This window comes from Asterias amurensis, chromosome 19, assembly GCF_032118995.1.
Source record: "Asterias amurensis chromosome 19, ASM3211899v1".
NCBI classification, from domain to species: domain Eukaryota; kingdom Metazoa; phylum Echinodermata; class Asteroidea; order Forcipulatida; family Asteriidae; genus Asterias; species Asterias amurensis.
Genome location: NC_092666.1, coordinates 8,506,979 through 8,517,872, shown reverse-complemented (window position 1 = coordinate 8,517,872; position 10,894 = coordinate 8,506,979). Strand labels below are relative to the sequence as shown.

Below are 10,894 nucleotides of genomic sequence, written 5' to 3'. Positions count from 1 at the left end.
TTTTTATAAATTTCATGAATTTTCAGTAAAACTTCCGTCTAAGCTTTCTTAGTTTGCAGTTTATTAACTTTAATCAATTATCATAACTCGACTGTGTATCAGCTCCCTGGCATATGTTATTTTTAGTATCCGTATGTCATTGCTGGTAATGCTCATTAACATAATTATCAATCACTTTACTTTGAAGTGCTTTCTTTTGCCATTATAGTAAGTTTTAAAATGTTCAATTTGTGTTGCCAGGTTTTTATTCATTCAAACTTACATTTATTTTCATATGAAATCAAGTACAAACAATTGTTTTTTAAAGGATAACCAATAAACAAACAAGTTCTTTGGTTTGTATCCCACTCCAGTGAATTTGTCTTTGTTCACCCCAAAATCATTTACAATTTGCCCAGTCAGTAATTTCCTTTGATATGATTTGAAAATTTGCACGGTGGAAGTTTTATTATTGTACACAGTAACACATCTGTTTTGAGAAGTGTTTGTTTTAAAGACCGTTGGTTAACGACTCTTTATTCCAGAACTTCAAACATAGAATTAGTCTGCAAAAAAATCTATACAAAAAGTGATTCCGTTTTTAAAAACCTGTGTCATTTGTCTCAACATGGGAAGAATTTTCCCTTTATATAGGAATACAAGCTGGAAAGCATTACCGCTGTAACGATTCTTATGTTCAATTTGTGAGTGGGGTTCAAAATTGTTACCCCTGGCATCCCCATATGTACCAAAAAGGTTAAATGTTTCTCAAAACGCATTCCAGAGTTCAATATGGTCCAACTGGAAAGAATTTAGTCAAAATAGGATACAATAATAGGGATATCCGAGAAGCGTTACTGCGGTAATGCTTTTTTATTCAATTGGGGGGGGGGGGGAGGGATTAAAAAGTGGTACCCTGTTTTCCATACTCGGACGTGTGTACTTCTCAAACGATGCACTGTACTATCCAAAGATGTTGTACTTCTTACCACTTAAAGTTTTCTTATTGGATTTTCAGAGTTTCATTGTCCAAAATAGGGAGAGTAGTTCCTATAGAAACACAATCTGAGAAGCATTACCGTAGTGACGCTTCTTACATTAAATTTTGGGGTGGCCAGTTTCTGTTAAAGCCATTGGACACTATTGGTAATTGTCAAAGACCAGTCTTCCCACTTGCTGTATCTCAACATATTATGCATATAATAACAAACCAGTGAAAATTTGAGCTCGATTGGTCGTCGAAGTTGCAAGATAAGGCCGTGTCCCGAAACGGCGACTTCGGCTACAGCTACGGCTAGGGCGCGCGCGTCTGCCTATCCTTCAACACTGATAGACGCGTTGATCTAGCCGTAGCTGAAGCCGAAGTCGTCGTTTCGAACACGGCCTAACTATGAAAGAAAAAAATACCCTTGTCACACAAAGTTGTGTGCTTTCAGATGCTTGATGACGGGACCTCAAATTCTAAACTTGAGGTCTCGAAATCAAATTCGTGGAAAATTATTTCTTCTTTCTCGAAAACTGTCCCACTTCAGAGGGAGCCGTTTCTCATAATGTTTTATACTACGAACCTCTCCCCATTACTCATTACCAAGTAAGGTTTTATGCTAATAATTATTTTGAGTAATTTACCAGTATAAGTAGTGTCCACTGCCTTTAAGTTATTTTTCTGTGCTTAGAAAGTTGTTGTGCTTCCAGGCATAATGAAATACGTCCTACGTTCCAGTCTATTTCCTGGCAGGCAATACATTCCACTGCTCATGTTCTGAAAAAATGCTGTATAATAACAACCAAGTAAATAGGCTGGATTTCTGAATAAAACTATTGGAAAAAGTCATAAAAACAGAACTTTGATAGCGCCCTCTATTGACAGCCTAAATTCATTAATGTTTCAAATTACTGTCATGTTCTTCATCAACGTTCTCCAATAATTTCACGAAATCACCTCAAAATCAAAGATTAATTTTTATCCATCAACCAGTTAATTCTCGCCCGTGCGTGCAGCATAAAAGTGAGTAGGACTTTTCTTATTTTGTTATCTCTAAAGATGGGATATTGGTATAAGTATGGGGCTCGTTAGCCCACCTTGTTGAACTGTAACGGCTCCGCTTTTAACATCGGTCTCATCACTCACTGTCACCATTACCTTACAGCCCACCTTCGATACATGTCTTAAACGCTAAGTTTTCAAAGGTCGCAAAGTGCCAGGTAGTTTGATTGCAAATTTCTCCCATTTATAACAGACCTTTACTACTCCAACACACCTCATTTTATTCCTTACATCAGTCTGTGGAATTACTATAACACAAAACAGGGCTTACTAATAATACTTGGCGTTTAATAAGACATGTATCGGAGGTGGGCTGTAATGGTGACAGTGATGAGACCGATGTTAAAAGCGGAGCCATTAACAGCTCAACAAGGTGGGCTAGGGGCTTGTAATCAGTGATGATCAGTCATTGATGGTCTGCTGCGTGTGTGGAAGGTTTGTTATTTACCAGTTACGATATGGTACTGTTTTACCGTAGTTACAGAAGTTCCGGAGTACTCAATCAGCAAAGTTGTTGGAAAAGTTTCCGTATGGCGCCACCACTTTTTCATTCGAAATAAAATAATATAGTATCTAATTTACCTGATTGATATATCCCTTTTTGTAAAAATGAGTGAAAAAGTGGTGGCGCCATACGGAAAGTTATCCAAAAATAATATTAATAATTGACACTAGGCCTAGATAAGCCCTGTGTGTTTAGTTGTCTACGGATGTATGTGATGTGTGCTTTGTTTACCCCCGCCTGCTTCTTCTATTCTGTGGAAGAGGTAAAGACATCAGTGGTAAAGCTCGTTCATTTCAACAATGGATGAAGGTAAGTGAAGAATTAACAACATCTTCCCAATTTTCTCATTTGCTTTCACCTTTTTTGTTTACAGTACAGTACTTTTGATGTTGGAACTGTAATACTTACCTTCATTGGTGATGATCAGTGTTGTAGCGATGGTGGGCGACGGTGGGCAGACCTGCCCAGTACTGACAATTTCCGGGCGGCACTTCAGCTGAAAAACAGACTGCCAATACCACAACTAGTTCCAATGGTAGGTCTTGTCTTGCATAATGGTCATCAGCCAGTGAGGCAGTTGAACATCTTCTGTGATTAATTTCTGGACAGAAGTGTTATTGGGCCGTTAAAGCCATTGGACCCTTTCGGTTCAGACAAAAATAAAAAAGTTCACAGATTTACAAATAACTTACAGGGTTTACAGAAGGCGATGGTGAAAGACTTCTTTCTCTTGAAATATTATTCAATGAAATGCTTTACTTTTTGAGAAAACAGCAAAACAATATAAATTCTTAATATTAATTTTGGCTTTTACCCATACACCGATGTGTGTTAGCACTGTATACTCAGTACTTTCCCGAGTCCTGTGAAAAAATATCACAGGCATGTTACTCGGGTGGGATTCGAACCCACGACCCTTGCAATTCTAGAGGTGTATGGGTAAAAGCCAAAATTAATATTCTTTATCCCCGATGCAAATTTAACATCTATTATAATATAAATCCTTTTTACGAGAATTACGGATTTATTTGAAACACATGTCATGACACGGCGAATTGCGCGGAAACAAGGGTGGTTTTTCTGTTGTTTTCACCCGACTTCGATGACCAATTGAGCCTAAATTTTCACAGGTTTGTTATTTGATAAAGAAGTTGTGGTGCACAAAGTGTGGACCTTGGACAACACTGTTTACTGAAAGGGTCCAATGGCTTTAAGTTTGTACAATGATGCATTAAAGCAAAATGAGTTGTTTGTCGACCCTTGTCATTTTTTATTTAATTTTTGGATGTCTGAAAAGAGCAAAAGCTATACTCTGATACTTTGAAAACTCTAGGTTTATTCCATCTTTTGTTCAAAATTTATGAAAGGAGCTAATACCAAGAGATCTGAGCAACTGAAAAAGGTTGAAAGCCCTTTGCTCCCCCCCCCCCCCCCAACTTTGTTCAGTGAATGGTGTTATTGGTTATTTCAACTTGGTTTATGTGGCTCCTCCGATGTTCAACCCGGGGGTTGGGAGGGGAGGAGTCTGGCGGGCCCAATGCAGCAAAACCCTTGTCTGGCGGCTGATACTGGTTTGGGGAATAGTGTCATTGGTCATTTCAACTTTGTTTGAGGTGGTTCCTCTGATGTTTACCTAAGTGGGGGGGGGGGTGTCTGGTGGGCCCAATGCAGCAAAACTTATGTCAGGCAGCTGCATGAATACTGGTATTAAGAATCTAGTGTTAATCGTCCTAATTCTCTATGGTCATTTCAACTGCGTTTCAGGCTGTTCCTCTGATGTTTAAACGGGGGCGGGGGGGGGGGGCGTCTGGCGGGCCCGTGGATGCAGCAAAACTTTTGTCAGGCGGCTGATACTGGTATTGGGAATAGAGTCATCATTTGTCATTTCAACTTGGTTTACAAGGGGTCTGATGTTTAACGTTGGGGGGGGGGGGGTTCTGGCGTGCCTAATGCAAAACTTTTGTCTGGTTGCTGATACTGGTATTGGGAATAGTGTCATAATTGGTCATTTTAACTTGGTTTTAGGTGGTTCCTCAGATATTTAACCCAGGAGGGGTGGTGTCTTCAGCAAATCTCAAGTCTGGCGGCTGATACTGGTATTAATTATAGTGTTATTGGTCCTTTCTCTATCTGGTCATTTCAACTGCGGTTCCTCTGTTGTTTATTCCTCTGTTGTTATTAAATTATGGGTTCTTATGTTTTAAAAGAATACCAGGTCGACGCTTGGGGCCAGGGCCGGAGCTCCAGAAAGGGGGAGTTTTTAGAATTATGTATTTCAAGAGGCCGTATCACTGAGTATGGATTGAATTTTTGGTGCGTCTTCATAAACCCTTGGAGTATCAAGAAGACGACAGGCCTAACCATGCCGGATTAACATGAGTTGAGATTTGTGAGTTTGGTGTTATTTACCGAGCTTTGTTTTGTTTGTTTTGATTGACTGTTTGCAGGGAAGAGGTTGAATCAAGGAAGAGGCTTAGTGAGAACAATGCGGAGGACTTGAAGCATGTGGATAAAAGATGAAGAGATAACCAGGAGCTCCACACAGGTTATTACATTTGGAGAAATCTTTCCATAAAGCTTTGTCCTTTTTGTTGAAACTGTACTTAATTTTGGTCCAATACCAATCCATTAAGTAATTTATTTATTTGTTTTTTTATTTATTCATTTAGGCTTTAAAACTTCAAAACACACAGCAACAATAAGTAGAAATGTATAATTTTTATATTATTGGTAAAAAAATTAGAGACATATCAACAAAAAGCAAGCGGAAGCCTATAGGGGTTGCCCAATAGGGAACCAAATCACTATTCAGTTCTTGAATTGGTCTCAACATTTTGACTAGCTTGCTCTAGTCATCGTCAAGAGACTGACTCCGGGGTAGTGCAGTTAATTATGATCCTATAAAGCTAAAGTAGTTGTCCCAGCCAATTTTTTATACCTGCGCCCGGGTATATTTACAAAGCAGGACAGTTCTTTTCAGAACAAGTTTCCCCAAAATCTGATATTCTACTCTTTGCGGTAGTAAAATAAAGCAAGACAGTTCTCTAAAGAACAAACTCTACCTGGCAAGTAGAAACACACATGGTGTTTGTTACCGCAAACCAAATATATATTGATACCTCACCATGCAATGCCTAAATTCTGTTGTACCCTTTTCACTGATGAAAGAGGTTTCTAAAAAAATTATTGCCTTGTTAGTGATTTCCAATCCATGTTTAGTTTCACCTCACATGTAGGTACTTTTATCCCCCAAAACTGGGTTAAAACACAAGTGCTTTATTTGTCTTTAAAAAGACAAATTTGTCTTTAAAAAGACAAATAGGTAATTAATTTCTGCAAATTATTTATTATGACCCATCAAAATGAACTAGGCATTCTGAGCTTTTAAGGAACTGGTGGTTGTTAAATGTAATACTGTAAAAAATTAACTATGCCTAGTGATCAAATGCACACAAAACATGCAACTACACATGTAGACCATTCAGACTGAATTTCTTCGTTTAACAGCAGCTGATGTAAATTTGTCCGATATTTGTTGTCTATTGTAGGTTGCGTAGAGAAGCCCTACAGAAGTACTTTCGACGAGCAGTAGCGTCTAGACAAACAGTAAGTACAGTCTTTCTTATGATTTTTCTCCTGTAGATGATCAGCGTATATTAATAGAAACATGAGTCTTTAACCAATAGTTCTTTTCCTAACCAACACTACTCAAAAAGAGACTCACATGGTGTTATCGCAAAATGTTCTTATAGTTATAATTCCACCATACAAAGTTTCAAATTCTACTAATGGTGGTGGGCATCAAATAGGTGGGGGTGGGGGTGTGACAAGGGGAGAGGGGCACAATATCAAATGTCCCCCCCCCCCATCTTTTTGACCACCTTGATCATGAAGCCCAAGTATTGCACTGTGTAAGACCAACCCTGTGTCTCGCCATGGGCATTAATCCTCGGGGCTAAGGATGACACAACGTTTTAGAAGAGTGGGGGACAGTATCAAATGTCCCCTCTCAAAATTGACCAAAGGTTGAACCACATAGCATCTAAAATGCAAAATTTCCCGTTCCTATAAGCGGGCCTGGACTCTATGCTGTTTGGCTTCTCACACGAATGCTCAAACATTATGATTGATGCCATTGACGGGACACAGGGTTTGGTCTTATACGGTGCAATACTTCAGTTTCAAGAAAAAGATGTCATAGACAAGGGAAACGTTTGAGTTTGTGCCCTCCGCCCTTCAAAAATGGGGGTTGTGGGGTGGGGGATAGTCCCTTCCACCCCCCGAACAAAGATATTGACTAGTTAGGGAGACCACCACATAGGGCTAGATAGCTCAGTTGGTAGGGCGCCGGCACGTTAAACCGGAGGTCGTTGGTTCAAATCCTGCTCTAGTCAATTTAATTTTGTTCATCCCAAAATCATTTTAAAAATGTACCCAGTCAGTTTCCCTTATGGTTTATTATTTGATATAAAATATTACTTGCGGAGGTTGTAAGTTTTGAGACATGAGTAAAACACTATCATGAAAGTAATTTTCGTTTCTACCTCAGGAAACAAAAGTTTTTTCAGCATGTTAGACGTATTTACGCTACTCTCCTGAAAAATTTGCCGTTTGATTTTCACTTCTTTTCTTTCTCAAACACTTGAAAACTAGTGAAGTTAAAATTTCTACAGGTAAATTATATTACATACACCTACATCTTCATTCGCAGTGAGTAGGGATTCATGTCATGGCCAAAAAACCTGATATACAACAGGTATCAAAACCCTTTCAAGACACAACTTTGCATCTTTGAGATCGTCATTCCTTCTATCAAGTGTCCCTGAATGAGGATGCATTTTGTTAACTCAACCAATTCTGGGTTTAATGTTATGAACCCTTACACTGATGTGTTATAAGCACTGTTTTTTTCACATGCAAATCACTGGGGGAGTGGGATTTGAACGCAAGATCTTGGCATTGCTAAAAGCAGATGTCCTACAACTAGACCACTGAGCTAGCCCGATGGCTAGAGGCATCTCAAATCCTGGGTTTGAAAAACTGAGTGACCCTGAACCCTATTAACAATAAACAAATTTATATTGCCAGTAGTGAAAATTCTTGTTGTTTCTGTCCAAATTGCTTATATTAGAAATGTAAAGTTATTGTGTAATGTTTATTTTCATTTGCAGCACGCAGCAGCACTGGAGTGGAAGTGAAAAGATCACCTTTTGTCGCAACAGTGGAGTCAGTGCTACTATACGGAGCTGAGACCTAGACCCTCACCACCAGGATGGAGAAGTCTCTGGATGGTTGCTACACCAGAATGCTGCGTATGACCCTAAACATCTCCTGGCAAGACCACATGAGAAACTCCAACCTGTATGCTGGCTGCCCAAGAGCCACAGAGAAGATCCGTCAACGCCGCCTCAAGCTTGCTTGGCACTGCGTCCGCCACTCAGAGCTTGCCCCTTGCCCAATCATCCTCTGGTAGCCAAGACAAGGTTTCGCGTGGGAGAAGATTTCTCTCCTTTGTAGACACACTGAAACGAGACATCGGCTTGACCAGCGCTGAGGAACTACGCTCCTTCATGCTGGACCGGAACATCTGGAGAAAAATCTCTGAGCAGGCTCGAGCTTCTAGATGGCGCTTGACTTGATTGATTGGGAGTACGATTCAAACTGCGAGCAGCTCATGAGGCCTCATCCAAAACACCTGTCATCATTGCCCATAGTGATGGTACCCAAGCCCATCAAGAGAGCCCCATAGTCTGCCGACCAGAACACCAATGGGAATCTTGAGCTTCAGGTGGTCATCGAGCAAAATCCTAAGGAGAGGTCAGATAAGACTGGTGAGGTCAACCATTTTGAAGTCCAGTCGCTCAGACGACGTCATTTTTGTCACAGTGATGAATTTGGTAATGCTTCACCAAAGTCAGTCGTTTCAGAGCCTCCATCGCCAACACGATCAACGGAGAAATCTCCAAGAAAAGATGCTGTCATCCCATCACCTTGGGGTTCACCACAGAAATCCCAAGGTGATGAGCTCTCTGCAGCGTTTCCTGGTCATCACACCAGAAGCATCAGCCATAAGAAAGTACCGGAAGAAGGCGTCAATCCCGAAGTTTTTTAATTAGGTTTTATTGTTTTGTTATCGTTGAGTTTTATACATATTAACTGCAACAATGACGCTACAGTTGTACCAGTATGTATTAAACCACCTCAGATGTATAATTATTTAACTTGGCTTTTAAGACACTGGACACTATTGGTGTATCTCAACATATGCACAAAATAACAAACCTGAGAAAATTTGAGCTCACAAAGTTTTATACTATCACCCTCTCCCCATTACTCATAATCAACTGGTATGCAGTGCTAACCCCTAAATGAATTAGCACCGTGGACTTGTTAATGCCTTTATCAAATTATGTGACAGGATGCCATACACAAAGCAAACCCTTTCCATAAGGGCATGAATACAACAACAAATTAAAAAAATTATATGATGTTATATGGGATAGTAGGGTTTGTATAAAAAGCAAAACTTATAACAAGGAACAAAGTTAACTTACTGTTTTAAAGGCACTGTACACATTTGGTAATTACTCAAAATAGGCCTCTATTAGCATAAAACATTACTTGGTAACGAGCAACGGAAGGCTGTTGATAGTATAAAACATTGTGAGAAACGACTTCCTATAAAGAGATAATTTCTCACTAAAATAATATATATAAAAATTGGCCAGAAGCACACTATTTTATACAACAAGGGTGATTTTTTCTTTCATCAGTTTCTTGCAACTTCAATGAACAGTTGAGTCCAAATTTCCACATTCTTGTTTCTTTATGCATATATGTTCGGATACACCGAGTAAGAAGACTGGTCTTTGACAAAAAACCAAACATGTTCAGTCCTTATTGTTTTTTTTTTTAAATTAAGATGCGTACTGCCTGTGATAGTATTAACACACCATGCAATGTACTTGTACAGTAGCATTAACATCAGTGCCCAATTTCATACAGCTACTTTTAGCAAGCACAAACCATAGAGTTATATATAAGAACTAGAGCGCGCACTGGCCTATATACGCGCCCCGGTATGCGAGCAGGCGGCCATTTTTTAAGTTGACAACACAGCTATCTCACAGCGTGTGTTTGTGCGGCCATTTTGTAAGTTGAACAAACAGCATCGCGTGAGCGTTCAATACAAAAATTCAAACATGTATTTCGTATTCAACGCGCGTGCAGAATGACGCGCTTATCATCTTGCGGTCCCGTGGCGTTTGTGCACGAAGCATCGCTCGTGTGCCCTCTAGTTCGTATATATAATTCCATGGCACAAACATATTTCTTGTTACCAGACTAAAAAGATACCAGCAAGGAACCATGTCACATGGTCCATCTTTTGCTTGTTTCCTGCTTAAATTTGCTCAGCAGACAAGGAAATGTTAAGCAAAATTGTCTGTTTAAGCAGCTACATGAAATTGGCCTGCAGTGCATCATCAGTATCAGTATTTTTCAGCATTATTGTTTTATTTTTAAGGTTCTAGTTTTTGTTTGCATTTTATTTGTTTCCTGAACTTAATTATAGTTTTACAATTGATGTCTGGACTCAAACTTCCAGAAAGTTATTACTCTATGTTATCTATTCCGGGGAAAGGTTTATGAAATGTTATTGCTGTTTCAGACTATCTGTAGAGGATTGATCTTAAAGCTTTTAGAATCTTATTATTTCAGTTTGTTGTATGCTATGTTTAATTAAAAGTACCACTTGGTGATCTTTAAATGAAAACACAGAGTAGAACCATAGTTTCATTCTACAATCCACCGTTCGTTACATTGTATAAAGAACTAAAATATATAGTAAAAAGCCTTTATATGGAACCAATCGATGGTACTTTTAATAGCGAGTTGTTAGGTTGACCCTGAAGGCACTGGACACTATTGGTAATCACTGTCGGCATATTAGACTGACTTGTTAAAGAGCAACGGAGAGCTGTTGATAGTTTAAAACACTGTGAGAAACGGCTCTCTCTGTTGTCGTCGTCGTCGTCGTCGTCGTCGTCGCCGTCGACGTCGTCGTCGTCGTCGCCGCCGTCGTCGTCGTCGTCGTCGTCGTCGTCGTTCTTGTTGTTCTTGTTGTTCTTGTCGTTCTTGTTGTTCTTGTTGTTCTTGTTGTTCTTGTTGTTCTTGTTCTTGTTCTTGTTCTTGTTCTTGTTCTTGTTCTTGTTCTTGTTCTTGTTCTTGTTCTTGTTGTTCTTGTTGTTGTTGTTGTTCTTGTTGTTGTTGTTCTTGTTGTTGTTGTTCTTGTTGTTGTTGTTGTTCTTGTTGTTGTTCTTGTTCTTGTTGTTGTTGTTGTTCTTGTTGTTGTTGTTGTTCTT

The 10,894-nt window shown here is 39.4% G+C and overlaps 1 pseudogene; it reads left to right on the top strand.

Annotated features, from left to right (window-relative positions):
* Window positions 1-1,869: 1,869 nt before the first annotated feature.
* Window positions 1,870-10,531, top strand: LOC139951389 (uncharacterized; annotated as a pseudogene).
* The last annotated feature ends 363 nt before the right edge of the window (window positions 10,532-10,894 follow it).